General features: G+C 43.6%; 1 protein-coding gene across 3 annotated transcripts in view; it reads right to left on the minus strand.

Moving 5' to 3' along the window:
• The window catches only part of LOC139263384 (kelch domain-containing protein 1), a 127,487-nt gene that overhangs the window by 100,564 nt on the left and 9,178 nt on the right, over positions 1-17,745 (minus strand). The window contains exon 2 of one of the 3 annotated variants that reach the window (XM_070879398.1): positions 798-903. The exons of the other annotated variants lie outside the window; for them this stretch is intronic. The gene's annotated coding sequence lies outside the window, so the exon portion shown is untranslated. The remainder of the gene's footprint in view (positions 1-797; positions 904-17,745) is intronic. 3 annotated transcript variants of the gene reach the window in all.

The following is a 17,745-nucleotide window of genomic DNA, read 5'->3' on the forward strand; positions in this document are numbered from 1 at the left end:
GGGGCGATAGGTTAACAGGACTTGATGCAAGTTAGGCTATGGGCAGCAGAGTTTTGGATGAGCTCAAATTTATGGAGTGCGGAAGATGGGATGCCGGAGAAGAGAGAATTGGAATAGTCAAATCTAGAGGTATCAACGGCATGGATGAGGACTTGAGCAGCAAATGAGCCGAGGCAGGGACGATATTACGGAGGTAAAATTAGGTAGTCTTGGTGATGGAGCAGATATGTGGTCGGAGGCTTACCGCACCAAGGTTGCAAATGGTCCGATTCAGCCGCAGTCAGTGGCCAGGGAACTGATTTTGTGGTGAGGACCAAAGTCGATGGCTTCAGCCTTTCCAATATTCAGTTGGAGGAACTTTATGCTCATCTAGCACTGGGCATGGAACAAGCAGTGTGACAAATCAGTGATAATGGAGCAGTCGAGAGGTGGTGGCGAGGTAGAGCTGGGTGTCGTCAGCGTACATGTGGAGCATGACGTGTTTTCAGCTGATGTCATCAAGGGGCAGCATATAGATGAGAAATAGGAGGGGGCATGGATAGATCCTTGGGGGACTCCAGAGGTAACAGTGTAGGAAGAGAAGCCATTGCACATGATTCTCTGGCTACGACTGGATAGATAAGAATGGAACAGGTGAGTGCAGTCCCACCCCAGCTGGATGATGGAGGAGAGGCATTAGAGAAGGATGGTGTGGTCAACCGTCAAAATCTGCAGACCGGTTGAGAGGGGACAGTTTACTACGATCAAATATCAAGCATCTTAAATGCACCTTATGGTATGGTATGTACAATACTCACCCAGACAGACCAGGCAGATCCCAGGTTCAATCTAGGTATGTGCTCAGTTAGCTGATCTCAACCAAGATGACAATGGGTACATTACAGTTGGCTTCAGGGCCCTGAACTAGGAAGGAAAAAAATGGCAATTATTTGCACTCCTGATCTCTATCTGATGATCCCAATTGGAAATATTTAAATACTTCGCCGGGATACTCCACAGTCAAATAGTCTCCCAACACTCAACTGTCCAGCCTTGCACACAAAGAATGGCACAATATTGGAAGGCTGTTAGGACAGCACGAACTACTGCTGTCAGAAGAAGGAAAGAGAAGTCAGCACGACAATAAAAAGGGAAAAAGTGTTTTTAAGATATAATTTAGAATTTTATTTAGGATAGCAGGGAATAGTAATTCAAGCATTTCTATAAATGTATTCAAAACAAGGTGAATCAGGAAATTGTGGCCAATGGAAGTGGTTATGCTTTGGCAAGAGAGAGAGTTAGCATGGAATTATGGAAAGGAGTCGTCGTCATATAAATTTAATGGAGTTATGGGATAATGATGAACCTTGTTGACAATAGAGATTCTGTGGATACAATAGATTTAGATTTCATTGAATCTTACAGCACAGAAGGAAGCCATTCGGCTCACCATGCCCATCACGGCTCTTTGAAAAAGCTATCCAATTAGTCCCACTCCTCCGCTCTTACCCAATAGTCCTGCAGATTTTTCCTTTTCCAAGTATATATCCAATTATCTTTTGAAAGTTACGATTGAATCTGCTTGCACCACCCTTTCAGGCAGTACATAACAGATCATAAGAATTCGCTGCTTTAAAAAATTCTCATCTCACCCTTGGTTCAGCCAGTCTTTCATAACATGCTAAACAATTGATTAATCCGCAATGTAGAAAGACATGGAATAGGAAGCAAGCTTTTGAGCTGTATCTAAAATCTTGGGAAATATTACCACTCATTTCCCCACCCTATGCCCCCCCCCAAAAAAAAGACTTTATATAATGTATTTTCCAGAAATTTGGAGTCTATAATGGATCAGCCATTGCCGCTTAATCCTCCTCAATAAGCAAATTGCGATTACATTAACTAGCATGCAACAAAAAAAAAACATTTAAAAATGTTTAATTATAAAATTGAATCAAAATCTAGAAATTAAAAACAAAATCATAAGTTCACCTAAAACTTAAAAACAGTAGTTCCCCAATGGTTGAACAGTTTTTAAAAAAAAGTATAACTATATTTCCAATATTTGTGTTAGAATTCACACCCGGTTTAACTAAATACTGGGGGGTGGTGGGGGTGGTGATGAGGATAGGGGAAAAGAAAAAAGATTAAAAATTGCCCAATTGATTCTCACTGAAAAGAGTAGACAGATAGAGTATGTGGAAGGGGGCAGGTCTCGCCTTCCTCATCCCACCATCATGTCTATGTTTGGTTCTCATGGAGGAAATATGTCTGGTGAAGATGGAGGCATCTCCATCCAGCTGGGGACTACTCTGATGCAGCACACAACCTGTTGCAGCTTTCATCTTCCCTTAGTAAAGAAAGAGCCAGTCTCAACTCATCCTCCCAGGAGAGTTGAATAGTGGACAATCAGGTGGCATTGGGGACACTGGCAGCACTGCCAGCCACATACTCCAAGCCCCTTCTGCCACACCTCAAAACCAAGGTTCCTGCAACACCAACACTTGGTGGCCCAGGGAGGATTCAGTCACCCCACTCAGCTTCTCTTTCCATATTCAACTTACCCAGTATTATCCTCCACTTTTAGTAGTTACCAGACCTGGATTAAGAATTCCTGGGACCCAGGACCAGAAGAAGATACCTCGACAACCACCTCCATTAAAACAGAAATGTGCAGTAAAATGTATGAAGAGGTCCATAGATTATTTATACACAGTATCAAAAATAAAGTAAATCATATCAGAATATACTACACTTAAATGAAACAGCTCAGTTTTTGGTAATGGCCCGAGCATGTGCATTAATCTGCCCCTGGGAGCTGCGACAAGTGCTGAGCCTGTACAAGTGTGTGTGTTGAGAGAGTGCAGAGCTACACCTACTGGCAAAAGTTACAAATAATACACAAATTAATTTTTATATAAATTGTAACTTTCTCCGGCTGGAGGAGGAGCAGCGGCGGCTTATAAAGGCCCAGCGGGAGTCCGGGGGTCGGCAGCAGTCGGAGGAGTAGCGGCGAGCTGCAGCAGGGTCAAAAGTAAGAAAAAAGTCAAAAGTAATCGAAGGGTGACGTCACAGCCAAGAGAGTAAGTGATTGGCTGGTTGAGTGGTGAGTAGTTTTCTTTTTCTTCATCTTTTTTCTTGTTCTTAGCAGTAAGAAACCCTTGGCATTGTTGCCAAATTAATTAATTTAAGGGTTAAGTCATGGCAGGAGAGCTCAGACCCATGTCATGCTCCTCCTGTGCTATGTGGGAAGTCAGGGACGCTTCCAGTGTCCCTGACGACTACACGTGCAGGAAGTGTATCCAGCTGCAGCTCCTGACAGACCGCATTGCGGCACTGGAGCTGCGCATGGATTCACTCTGGAACATCCGCGATGTTGAGGATGTCGTGAATAGCATGTTTAGTGAGTTGGTCACACTGCAGGTAAAGGTTACATAGGCAGATAAGGAATGGGTGACCATCAGAAAGAGCAGTGAAAGGTAGTGCAGGGGTCCCCTGCGGGCAGCTCCCTCCAAAACAGATACACCACCTTGGGTACTGTTTGGGAGATGACTCATCAGGGGAAGGCAGCAGCAGCCAAGTCCATGGCACCCAGGGGTGACTCTGCTGCACAGGAGGGCAGGAAAAAGAGTGGGAGAGCTACAGTGATAGGGGATTCTATTGTAAGGGGAATAAATAGGCATTTCTGCAGCCGCAAACGGGACTCCAGGATGGTATGTTGCCTCCCTGGTGCAAGGGGCAAGGATGTCTCAGAGTGGCTGCAGTGCATTCTGGAGGGGGAGGGTGAACAGCCAGCTGTCGTGGTACATATAGGTAAAAAAATGGGAGGAGGTCCTACAAGCTGAATTTTAGGGAGCTAGGAGTTAAATTAAAAAGTAGGACCTCAAAAAAGGTAGTAATCTCAGAATTGCTACCAGTGCCACATGCTAGTCAGCGTAGGAATCGCAGGATAGCTCAAATGAATACGTGGCTTGAGGAATGGTGCAAGAGGGAGGGATTCAAATTCCTGGGACATTGGATCCGGTTCTGGGGGAGGTGGGACCAGTACAAACCGGACGGTCTGCACCTGGGCAAGACCAGAACTGATGTCCTAGGTGGAGTGTTTGCTAGTGCTGTTGGGGAGGGTTTAAACTAATGAGGCAGGGGGATGGGAATCTATGCAGGGAGGCAGAGGGAAGTAAAAAAGGGGTAGAAGCAAAAGGTAGGAAGGAGAAAAGCAAGAGTGGAGGGCAGAGAAATCAAGGGCAAAAATCAAAAAGGGCCACATTACAACATAATTCTAAAAGGACAAAGTGTTAAAAAAAACAAGCCTGAAGGCTCTGAGTCTCAATGCAAGGAGCATTCGTAATAAGGTGGATGAACTGACTGCTCAGATAGCTGTTAACAGATATGATGTAATTGGGATTACGGAGACATAGCTCCAAGGTAAGCAAGGCTGGGAACTCAACATCCAGGGGTATTCAATATTCAGGAAGGACAGACAGGAATGAAAAGGAGGTGGGGTAGCGTTGCTGGTTAAATAGGAGATTAACGCAATAATAAGGAAGGACATTAGTGTGGATGATGTGGAATCTATATGGGTAGAGCTGTGAAACACCAAAGGGCAGAAAACATTAGTGGGAATTGTGTACAGACCACCAAACAGTAGCAGGGAGGTTGGGGATGGCATCAACCAAGAAATTAGGGGTGCATGCAATAAGGATACAGCAGTTATCCTGGGTGACTTTAATCTGCATATTGATTGGTCGAACCAAACTGGTAGCAATACTATGGAGGAGGATTTCCTGGAGTGTATAAGGGATGTTTTTCTGGACCAATATGTCAAGAAACCAACTAGAAAGCAGGCCATTATAGACTGGGTCTTGTGTAATGAGAGAGGATTAATTAGCAATCTGGTCGTGTGGGGCCCCTTGGAGAAGAGTGACCATAATATGGTAGAATTCTTCATTAAGATGGAGAGTGACACAGTTAATTCAGAAACTAGGGTCCTGAACTTAAAAGAAACTTCGACGGTGTGAGACATGAATTGACTAGGATACACTGGAGAATTATATTTAAAGGGTTGACGGTGGATAGGCAATGGCAGACATTTAAATATCACATGGATGAACTACAACAATTGTATATCCCTATGTGGCATAAGAATAAAAAAGGGAAGGTGGCTCAACCGTGGCTAACAAGGGAAATTAGGGAAAGTGTTAAATCAAAGGAAGAGGCATATAAATTGGCTAGAAAAAGCAGCAAGCCTGAGGACTGGGAGAAATTTAGAATTCAGCAGAGGAGGACTAAGGGTTTAATTAGGAGGGGGGAAATAGAGTATGCTTGCAGGGAACATAACAACTGACTGCAAAAGCTTCTATAGAGCAGGATAGTTAGAATAAATACGTGGCTTGAGCAGTGGTGCAAGAGGGAGGGATTCAAATTCCTGGGACATTGGAACCAGTTCTGGGGGAAGTGGGACCTGTACAAAAGGGACGGTCTGCACTTGGGCAGGACTGGAACTGATGTCTTAGGGGTAACATTTGCTAATGCAGTTCGGGAGTGTTTAAACTAATATGGCAGGGGGATGGGAACCTATGCAGCGAGATAGGGCGAAGTAATATGGAGTCAGAAACAGATGGTAGAAAGGTAAAAAGCAATAGTGGAAGGCCGAGTAAACAATGGGAAGGAACAAAAAGGGCCACACTACATCATCAATCGAAAAGGACAAAGGGTGTTAAAAAATACAAGCCTGAAGGCTTTGTGTCTTAATGCAAGGAGTATCCGTAATAAAGTGGATGAATTAACTGTGCAAATAGATGTTAACGGATATGATGTGATTGGGATTACGGAGATGTGGCTCCAGGATGATCAGGGCTGGGAACTCAACATCCATGGGTATTCAACATTCAGGAAGGATAGAATAAAAGGAAAAGGAGGTGGGGTAGCATTGCTGGTTAAATAGGAGCTTAATGCAATAGTTAGCAAGGACATTAGCTTGGATGATGTGGAATCTATATGGGTAGAGCTGCAGAACACCAAAGGGCAATAAACGTTAGTGGGAGTTGTGTACAGACCTCCAAACAGTAATAGGGATGTTGGGGAGGGCATCAAACAGGAAATTAGGGGTGCATGCAATAAAGGTGCAGCAGTTATAATGGGTGACTTTAATATGCACATAGATTGGGCTAACAAAACTGGAAGCAATACAGTGGAGGAGGATTTCCTGGAGTGCATAAGGAATGGTTTTCCAGACCAATATGTCGAGGAACCAACAAGGGGGGAGGCCATCTTAGACTGGGTGCTGTGTAATGAGAGAGGATTAATTAGTAATCTCGTTGTGCGAGGCCCCTTGGGGCAGAGTGACCATAATATGGTGGAATTCTACATTAGGATGGAGAATGAAACAGTTAATTCAGAGACCATGGTCCAGAACTTAAAGAAGGGTAACTTTGAAGGTATGAGGCGTGAATTGGCTAAGATAGATTGGCGAATGATACTTAAGGGGTTGACAGTGGATGGGCAATGGCAGACATTTAGAGACCGCATGGATGAACTACAACAATTGTACATCCCTGTCTGGCGTAAAAATAAAAAAGGGAAGATGGTTCAACCGTGGCTATCAAGGGAAATCAGGGATAGTATTAAAGCCAAGGAAGTGGCATACAAATTGGCCAGAAATAGCAGTGAACCTGGGGACTGGGAGAAATTTAGAACTCAGCAGAGGAAGACAAAGGGTTTGATTAGGGCAGGGAAAATAGAGTACGAGAGGAAGCTTGCAGGGAACATTAAGACGGACTGCAAAAGTTTCTATTGATATGTAAAGAGAAAAAGGTTAGTAAAGACAAACGTAGGTCCCCTGCAGTTGAGAATCTGTATCACTGTAGCTACCAACTTCATATGTATTATCCGTACTAATTTCAAATGTATTAACTCTTTCTAAAATGGCCGCTCATGGTTATTGCTGACACTTTAGATCTCACTGTAGGGGAAAACAATGAGTGACTTGTCTTTGTTAAACAACCTTGAGGAACCGTCTGATCATGGGAATGTAGCAACAGCTATAGGAGCTAAACTGTGGGAATACCCAGAGAAGCAGAACTGTGTCTTCCTTGCCTGCAAAACAAAGATAAGCTGGAGATGACTTAATCTTCTCTCATGATTAGGGGCATTGCTTAATTAACTGTGTAAATGACTAATTTAGCTTGTATCTATGCCACAGTAGCTGATGTGATAGGACAATGAAAAGGGGTGGTACCATTCATGAACTGTATAAATGTATTGATTTTGTAATGATTTTTGCTTGCTCTGATGGATTCGACAGACTCATGGAGTCAGTGCCCCTTTATCAGAGCAAGACCCTTCATCGATGAAGCCTGAATAAAGTTAGTCTGAACTAAACTTTAAAGTGTTCGAATCAGTGTATTCGCTGAAACAGATTGAAGGAAAAGAATCCGTATCAACATTTGGTGTCAGAAGTGGGATCTCAACGGACGACCGCCTGTAACTTGCGAACTAAGAGCCAAACTAACCTCGGACAAGACGGGAGGAAAATGGCCACTGGAGTGAGTATTCTTTAAATACCACTTCGGTTTCCTTCAGTCCCAAAAGTCTGAGGAAAATTTGGCCACTCGCTGGTTCTCAGGTAGCATCTGAATGAGATCCAGGTCAATCTATCGAATACCTTTTAAACTTAGAAAATAAGTGTCCAAATCAGGTACAACGTCGACCTTGTATATCACTTGGCCCATCTAGGCGCTGATTGGACTTAAACAGACTAACTGGGATACGATTACCACGGGGCGATGTGAGGGGGATTGTGTAAATTTGACTTGTACTTATGCCAGGTACGGTGTCGACCTTGTATATCACTTGGCCCACCTAGGCTCTGGATAAGATAAACTACCTTTACCGTGGGGCGACGCGAGAGGGATCGTGTAAAACTAAATCACGGGGCAACGCGAGGAATTGTGTAAAACGAAATCGCGGCGCGATGCAAGGAATTGTGTAAGGATAAAAGGAATTGTGTAAGGATAAAATATTTATTTACCGCGGGGCGACGCGGGAATGGGCAATCATGGATCCAAAAATAAAGCCGGCCAAAGAAAAAAATTAATTAATAAGCTTTGTTGAATGAAGAGAGACTTTTGTGAATGTCTGTCGTTGAGTGGGAGTCCTTGTGTGATTTTTTGACTGCGGAATTAATTTTTATCTTTTCATGTTTTTTAAAAAGCCTGTTTGGAGAAGTGGTGCAGCTGTCTATTAATTTAGGCTCCTCCCATTTCTCCAAACAGAGTGAAAGTTTTTTTTCAACCCTTTGCAGTGTTGTCCTGTATGTGGGAAGTTTTAAGACATTTTAAGTTAGGAACGCAGGTGTGGATATATTCGGATGATAAGTTACGGAGCTAGAAAATGCACAAAGGATAGGTTTGTTGAGTAAAAGATAAAAAATACATGGTCCCGGTGGTTGAAAAAAAAAAGAATTTATTTGACACGCTCACTTACTTGTCGAAAGAAAACATGCAATGATTGATTACATTGGGTTGAAAGACATAAATTTAGTCTAGGAATGAGATAAAGAATGCCTTTTTAAAAAAAGCTTCTAGCTCAAAAAAAAAGTTTTAAATAAAGATTGAAATTACAAAATTTGAATTGGGATTTTGAGATATTAAGAGAAGGCACAGCAAAATACTGAGGTGGATTCAAACAAACAAAAAATTATTATATTAAATCTGATCTCTTAAAGAAAATAGGAGATATAAAACTAAAAGGTTTGGAAACAATCTAGAAATACCTTCAGGGATCAGGTCAAACTCCTGGGCGAGTGGCGAGCTATCTGCGAAGGTGTAAAAGGGACTTTTGAAAAATGTTAAAAACAGCAAGCTTTAGCAGTTTAGAAGAGACATTGTAACGACCTTGAAACTGGAACATTTGAGATAACGAAAAGCAGCCCTCTCAGCCTACGTGCCAGACTCCCCTCTAGTTATGGAAAAGACGGGGGGAAAAAGACGCAACCTTGAAAGAAAACAAATTGAACGAATTTGAAAGAAAAAGTGTCTTCGATTGTCTGATGATTTTAAATTAACAAATTTACCGAGACACGAGCCCTCTGTGTAAAATACAAAACCTAATTTGAAGAAAGGAGATCTTAAAAAAAAAGACGTAACGTACTAAATAGGTGCTGAAAGAAAAAAAAGTGTTCTGAGATGGAAAAGGACATAACTTACTAAATACTAGCTGATATTTGCTGTGAAAAAGATATTGGCTTAATTGAAAAAATTTTGGAAGAGGTAAAAGACACTCTCCATTAATAATGATTTTAAATTGAGAAAGTTTCATAGAAACATAGATAGAAACATAGAAACTAGGTGCAGGAGTAGGCCATTCGGCCCTTCTAGCCTGCACCGCCATTCAATGAGTTCATGGCTGAACATGCAACTTCAGTACCCCATTCCTGCTTTCTCACCATACCCCTTGATTCCCCTAGTAGTAAGGACTTCATCTAACTCCTTTTTGAATATATTTAGTGAATTGGCCTCAACAACTTTCTGTGGTAGAGAATTCCACAGGTTCACCACTCTCTGGGTGAAGAAGCTCACACTGCCACCCAACTTAGTGTCATCCGCAAATTTGGAGATACTACATTTAATTGTACATTCCTGTCTGGCGTAAAAATAAAAAAGGGAAGGTGGCTCAACCGTGGCTATCTAGGGAAATCAGGGATAGTATTAAAGCCAAGGAAGTGGCATACAAATTGGCCAGAAATAGCAGCGAACCTGGGGACTGGGAGAAATTTAGAACTCAGCAGAGGAGGACAAAGGGTTTGATTAGGGCAGGGAAAATGGAGTACAAGAAGAAGCTTGCAGGGAACATTAAGGCGGATTGCAAAAGTTTCTATAGGTATGTAAAGAGAAAAAGGTTGGTGAAGACAAACGAAGGTCCCCTGCAGTCAGAATCAGGGGAAGTCATAACGGGGAACAAAGAAATGGCAGACCAATTGAACAAGTACTTTGGTTCGGTATTCACTAAGGAGGATACAAACAACCTTCCGGATATAAAAGGGGTCAGAGGGTCTAGTAAGGAGGGGGAACTGAGGGAAATCTTTATTAGTCGGGAAATTGTGTTGGGGAAATTGATGGGATTGAAGGCCGATAAATCCCCAGGGCCTGATGGACTGCATCCTAGAGTACTTAAGGAGGTGGCCTTGGAAATAGCGGATGCATTGACAGTCATTTTCCAACATTCCATTGACTCTGGATCAGTTCCTATGGAGTGGAGGGTAGCCAATGTAACCCCACTTTTTAAAAAAGGAGGGAGAGAGAAAACAGGGAATTATAGACCGGTCAGCCTGACCTCAGTAGTGGGTAAAATGATGGAATCAATTATTAAGGATGTCATAGCAGTGCATCTGGAAAATGGTGACATGATAGGTCCAAGTCAGCATGGATTTGTGAAAGGGAAATCATGCTTGACAAATCTTCTGGAATTTTTTGAGGATGTTTCCAGTAAAGTGGACAAAGGAGAACCAGTTGATGTGGTATATTTGGACTTTCAGAAGGCTTTCGACAAGGTCCCACACAAGAGATTAATGTGCAAAGTTAAAGCACATGGGATTGGGGGTAGTGTGCTGACGTGGATTGAGAACTGGTTGTCAGACAGGAAGCAAAGAGTAGGAGTAAACGGGTACTTTTCAGAATGGCAGGCAGTGACTAGTGGGGTGCCGCAAGGTTCTGTGCTGGGGCCCCAGCTGTTTACATTGTACATTAATGATTTAGACGAGGGGATTAAATGCAGTATCTCCAAATTTGCGGATGACACTAAGTTGGGTGGCAGTGTGAGCTGCGAGGAGGATGCTATTAGGCTGCAGAGTGACTTGGATAGGTTAGGTGAGTGGGCAAATGCATGGCAGATGAAGTATAATGTGGATAAATGTGAGGTTATCCACTTTGGTGGTAAAAACAGAGAGACAGACTATTATCTGAATGGTGACAGATTAGGAAAAGGGAAGGTGCAACGAGACCTGGGTGTCATGGTACATCAGTCATTGAAGGTGAGCATGCAGGTACAGCAGGCGGTTAAGAAAGCAAATGGCATGTTGGCCATCATAGCGAGGGGATTTGAATACAGGGGCAGGGAGGTGTTGCTACAGTTGTACAGGGCCTTGGTGAGGCCACACCTGGAGTATTGTGTACAGTTTTGGTCTCCTAACTTGAGGAAGGACATTCTTGCTATTGAGGGAGTGCAGCGAAGGTTCACCAGACTGATTCCCGGGATGGCGGGACTGACCTATCAAGAAAGATTGGATCAACTGGGCTTGTATTCACTGGAGTTCAGAAGAATGAGAGGGGACCTCATAGAAACGTTTAAAATTCTGACGGGTTTAGACAGGTTAGATGCAGAAAGAATGTTCCCAATGTTGGGGAAGTCCAGAACCAGGGGTCACAGTCTGAGGATAAGGGGTAAGCCATTTAGGACCGAGATGAGGAGAAACTTCTTCACCCAGAGAGTGGTGAACCTGTGGAATTCTCTACCACAGAAAGTAGTTGAGGCCAATTCACTAAATATATTCAAAAGGGAGTTAGATGAAGTCCTTACTACTCGGGGGATCAAGGGTTATGGCGAGAAAGCAGGAAGGGGGTACTGAAGTTTCATGTTCAGCCATGAACTCATTGAATGGCGGTGCAGGCTAGAAGGGCTGAATGGCCTGCTCCTGCACCTATTTTCTATGTTTCTATGTTTCTATCCCCTCGTCTAAATCATTAATGTACAGTGTAAACAGCTGGGGCCCCAGCACAGAACCTTGCGGTACCCCACTAGTCACTGCCTGCCATTCTGAAAAGTCCCCATTTACTCCTACTCTTTGCTTCCTGTCTGACAACCAGTTCTCAATCCATGTCAGCACACTACCCCCAATCCCATGTGCTTTAACTTTGCACATTAATCTCTTGTGTGGGACCTTGTCGAAAGCCTTCTGAAAGTCCAAATATACCACATCAACTGGTTCTCCCTTGTCCACTCTACTGGAAACATCCTCAAAAAATTCCAGAAGATTTGTCAAGCATGATTTCCCTTTCACAAATCCATGCTGACTTGGACCTATCATATTACCTCTTTCCAAATGCACTGCTATGACATCCTTAATAACTGATTCCATCATTTTACCCACTACCGATGTCAGGCTGACCGGTCTATAATTCCCTGTTTTCTCTCTCCCTCCTTTTTTAAAAAGTTGGGTTACATTGGCTACCCTCCACTCCATAGGAACTGATCCAGAGTCAATGGAATGTTGGAAAATGACTGTCAATGCATCCACTATTTCCAAGGCCACCTCCTTAAGTACTCTGGGATGCAGTCCATCAGGCCCTGGGGATTTATCGGCCTTCAATCCCATCAATTTCCCCAAAACAATTTCCCGACTAATAAGGATTTCCCTCAGTTCCTCCTCCTTACTAGACCCTCCGACCTCTTTTATATCCGGAAGGTTGTTTGTGTCCTCCTCAGTGAATACCGAACCAAAGTACTTGTTCAATTGGTCCGCCATTTCTTTGTTCCCCGTTTCACTGCAGTTTGAAAAGATGAATCACTTCTGTCAAGTTGGCAGGAAAACGCCACTAAGTTAGGACACTCATTAATGGAAGGAGGACATGTTAAACCCCTAGATGTATTAAAGAAAGAGTGCGCGCACGAAAAACGTACCAAGAGCTCCACTCGGACCTCTGAAAAGGGTATTGATCGACTACGTAGTCAAATGGTTGGCCTTGCATTGACCGAGGCTGATGACGAAATTGAATTTCAGTAAACAAATAGCTATTAAAAATTTGTGGTCTCGTTTTAAATCAATTTTTTAAAAAATCTTTGGCAAGTACTTGAATTAGAAGTTTAAAAAAAAACTGGAGTTTAATCTAAAATGCTGCCTTTCCTGATGAGAAGACTTTTATTATGACGGCTTTACTAATGATTTCTGCTGTTTTAACGGATTCCTAATTTCTAAGCAAGTTTTGAAGGCACAAAGACTTAAAAAAAAATTTTTTCAGATGATTACGCAAAGTCACGTAATGACATCAGGTCTTCTTACAGACCTGTAAAGGAGTTAACCCTTTCCATTGACAGCCGTTTTATACTGAACATTATTAATTTGGATTTCTTAATAGAATAAAGACTCACCTGCCAGATAAAGGAAATGGTGGGATAGTCAGAATAAAGTAGAACTAGCTTATGTAATAATACTTGCCTGATACAATAAAGAAATAGATACTCAAACAAAACAAATTGAAGAGTTAAAAGGCTAAGATAAATAAGCTGAAAGAGATTTTTTAAAAACGGGACCAGACAGATACAGATGGTGCTATGGCTGTGCACTGTACTATCACCTGTGGCAAAAGAGCCAATGTACCCCACAGTGGGGAGTCCACAAACCCAACCTAACCCTGACCTCCGATTTCACGGAGTGACCTCGACATGCATGGATAAAAGATGAATCAGACTAAAACCTTGCAAAGGATAAGTCAGCCTCGGAAAAACCAATGCCAACCATCCAAGATGTCATTAAAGCACAGGAGGACGCTCCTGAAAAAGATAAACTGTTGTGGAAAGATTATGGATGTACTTATGACAATGCTTCTAAACTCTGGACCACTCCCGCGGAACAGACTTGCATGTCTGACGAGTTGGCCCTATGGGTTATTGAATGTATGCACTTTGCTACTCATTGTGGAGCAAGGACAAGTGACACGCTTTTGGCCACTTGGTGGCACCCAAGACTCCAGGTGCTGGCCCAGAACATTAGTAGTCGCTGCCTTGTTTGCCAACAGCATAATCCTGTGATTGGGGTAAGACGCCCCTACCAGAAGGTCCCTTTGAGACCTTGCAGTTGGACTACATTGAGTTGCAAAGAGTTCAGTGTTACAAATATGTGTTAGTAATAGTAGATGTGTTTAGCAAATGGATCGAGGCTTACCCTACCCTGGACAATAAGGCTCAAACTGTTGTTCAGGTGTTAATGAGGGAAATCGTTCCTAGATATGGTATCCCAGCTCGACTGAGTTCCGATAATGGCCCTCACTTAATTGGCCAAGTTAACAAGGAATTCTGTTCCCAGATGCGCATTAACCAGCAGCTGCATTGTGCCTACCGACCCCAAGCTGCGGGACTAGTTGAGCGGGCTAATCAAACTCTTAAAACCAAACTTGCGAAACTGGTAGCATCAACCGGACTCAATTGGCTCAAACTCCTTCCCATAGCCCTATTCCAGATCCAAACTACCCCCACCGGGAAGGCTAGATTGACCCCCGCTGAGGTCATTTATGGTAGGCCCCTTAGGACCCCATGGAATCAGAATGTCCCCTCCACTGTCCAATTCCACCATATGACTGAGGAAATGACATCCTATGTTCTTGCCTTGACTCAGGCCCTGCGAATAGCCCACAACCAGGTCCGAGATGCTCCCCTCGACCTCCCAGTCTTACCTGAATCGTCTCTCGTGGCACCAGGAAAGTATGTCCTGATTAAGAAATGGATTCGGAAGGGATTGGAGCCTCGATGGGAGGGGCCTTTTCAGGTGTTACTCACTACCCCCACCGCCGCCAAGGTTGAGGGGAGGAGCGCCTGGGTTCACCTGCACCACTGCAACTTATCACCCTATAATGAACCCATTTTACTGGCTTTCCTAACCCTTATTTCTATTCCAGACTTCCTCTTCTCCATAGCTGAATAAGGACCTTCTTAGAAGCTTCCCGATTGGCATAGTGAATCCCGAGGAAGGCAGTTTGAATCCCCGCCCGGCATGATAGACGAGCATTTGTACCGGCAGTAGACTAAAGAGGAAACGAGGAAATCGGACTCTTCAACACGGCGGAGGTTTTTTTTCAAGAGGAGGAAAAGACCCAGTTGTCATCCAACTTACGGCTACTACTAATGTGTAATATTGTTTGAGCGTAACAAACATGCCTAAGATAGCGTATATAATTTATGTCATCACGGTCGCAAAGCTAAAGGGGTTAGAAGATAACTTGTTTTTCAAGATCCATATTCGGTTGCACGGCAATCGAGCTGTGTGCTACCCACTAGCCCAATCAGTGGAAGCCCTGTTCGTGGCCACCCCTGGGTGGACCCCCCGCGGCTTATATCACCAATTGCTTGGTTCCCTTGAATTTGTGCCCGATTCTACCAATTGGTAAGCATCAAACGGGTATGCCCATGTTTCTGAGCTAACACGAGTTCCGTTACACTGACCACAGATAACTTGCCTTCCCCCGGTCACGTTCAGGCATTTTTGCTTGTTACAGGTACAGGTAAACTGGCCTCCACGCACTCGACAGTGCTGACGGGCACACTGCGTCTGCACACAGGTGGCATTCCTGGGTACCAGGGCATATACACATCCCCACCCTTGCCCTGAGAAGCAAAGCGGGTAGCTTGCATTGTCTCAGCATACTGTTCCGTTCTTTCCCTGGGATCCCCTGCACTCAGGATTCGTGGAGTCTATTAATTCCACACATCTTCCCTGTATACCCCTTTTATATTCGCCCGTTTGTCCCTCACAGGGCGCGTCCGAGGTATCTGCCGTATATAAGTCGCGGGGGGTCATCAGCAAGGAGTTCTGTGCCGATTGGGAGGATCCTATCACGCTGGGATCATCACTCGGCTACGGGTTCCTCGGGGCCCTATCTGTAGGGGGATCCTGGGGGTCCTATTTAATGCATGGAGTAGTTATTCTCGTTATAATAATAATTACCTGTTGCTTGATCATCAGTTGTTTTAATGTCTGTTGCAAAGTCATGATGGCAAAGTTGGAAAACTCTCTTACGGCCATAGGCCCCCGGATTATGGTCCAACAAACTAAAGACCTACTCGATGACAACAAAGAGGATCAGGAGCGGGAATGCGAACGGTTAAACGCAATATTCCTGGATTAGCCACCAGAGTTATCATGAAATGATAAAAGGGGGGAATGAGAATCTGTATCACTGTAGCTACCAACTTTATATGTATTATCCGTACTAATTTCAAATGTATTAACTCTTTCTAAAATGGCCGCTCATGGTTATTGCTGACTCTTTGTTTTCCCCTACAGTGAGATCTAATGAGTGACTTGTCTTTGTTAAACAACCTTGAGGAACCGTCTGATCATGGGAATGTAGCAACAGCTATAGGAGCTAAACTGTGGGAATACCCAGAGAAGCAGAACTGTGTCTTCCTTGCCTGCAAAACAAAGATAAGCTGGAGATGACTTAATCTTCTCTCATGATTAGGGGCATTGCTTAATTAAATGTGTAAATGACTAATTTAGCTTGTATCTATGCCACAGTAGCTGATGTGATAGGACAATGAAAAGGGGTGGTACCATTCACGAACTGTATAAATGTATTGATTTTATAATGATTTTTGCTTGCTCTGATGGATTTGACAGACTCATGGAGTCAGTGCCCCTTTATCAGAGCAAGACCCTTCATCGATGAAGCCTGAATAAAGTTAGTCTGAACTAAACTTTAAAGTGTTCGAATCAGTGTATTTGCTGAAACAGATTGAGGGAAAAGAATCCGTATCAACACAGTCAGAATCAGGGGAAGTCATAATGGGGAACAAAGAAATGGCAGACCAATTGAACAAGTACTTTGGTTCGGTATTCACTAAGGAGGACACAAACAACCTTCCGGATATAAAAGGGGTCAGAGGGTCTAGTAAGGAGGAGGAACTGAGGGAAATCTTTATTAGTCGGGAAATTGTGTTGGGGAAATTGATGGGATTGAAGGCCGATAAATCCCCAGGGCCTGATGGACTGCATCCCAGAGTACTTAAGGAGGTGGCCTTGGAAATAGTGGATGCATTGACAGTCATTTTCCAACATTCCATTGACTCTGGATCAGTTCCTATGGAGTGGAGGGTAGCCAATGTAACCCCACTTTTTAAAAAAGGAGGGAGAGAGAAAACAGGGAATTATAGACCGGTCAGCCTGACCTCAGTAGTGGGTAAAATGATGGAATCAATTATTAAGGATGTCATAGCAGCGCATTTGGAAAGAGGTGACATGATAGGTCCAAGTCAGCATAGATTTGTGAAAGGGAAATCATGCTTGACAAATCTTCTGGAATTTTTTGAGGATGTTTCCAGTAGAGTGGACAAGGGAGAACCAGTTGATGTGGTATATTTGGACTTTCAGAAGGCTTTCGACAAGGTCCCACACAAGAGATTAATGTGCAAAGTTAAAGCACATGGGATTGGGGGTAGTGTGCTGACATGGATTGAGAACTGGTTGTCAGACAGGAAGCAAAGAGTAGGAGTAAATGGGGACTTTTCAGAATGGCAGGCAGTGACTAGTGGGGTACCGCAAGGTTCTGTGCTGGGGCCCCAGCTGTTTACATTGTACTTTAATGATTTGGACGAGGGGATTAAATGTAGTATCTCCAAATTTGTGGATGACACTAAGTTGGGTGGCAGTGTGAGCTGCGAGGAGGATGCTATGAGGCTGCAGAGTGACTTGGATAGGTTAGGTGAGTGGGCAAATTGCATGGCAGATGAAGTATAATGTGGATAAATGTGAGGTTATCCACTTTGGTGGTAAAAACAGAGAGACAGACCATTATCTGAATGGTGACAGATTCAGAAAAGGGGAGGTGCAACGAGACCTGGGTGTCATGGTACATCAGTCATTGAAGGTTGGCATGCAGGTACAGCAGGCGGTTAAGAAAGCAAATGGCATGTTGGCCTTCATAGCGAGGGGATTTGAGTACAGGGGCAGGGAGGTATTGCTACAGTTGTACAGGGCATTGGTGAGGCCACACCTGGAGT

Source organism: Pristiophorus japonicus, chromosome 4 (assembly GCF_044704955.1).
Source record: "Pristiophorus japonicus isolate sPriJap1 chromosome 4, sPriJap1.hap1, whole genome shotgun sequence".
In the NCBI taxonomy this organism is placed as follows: Eukaryota; Metazoa; Chordata; class Chondrichthyes; family Pristiophoridae; genus Pristiophorus; species Pristiophorus japonicus.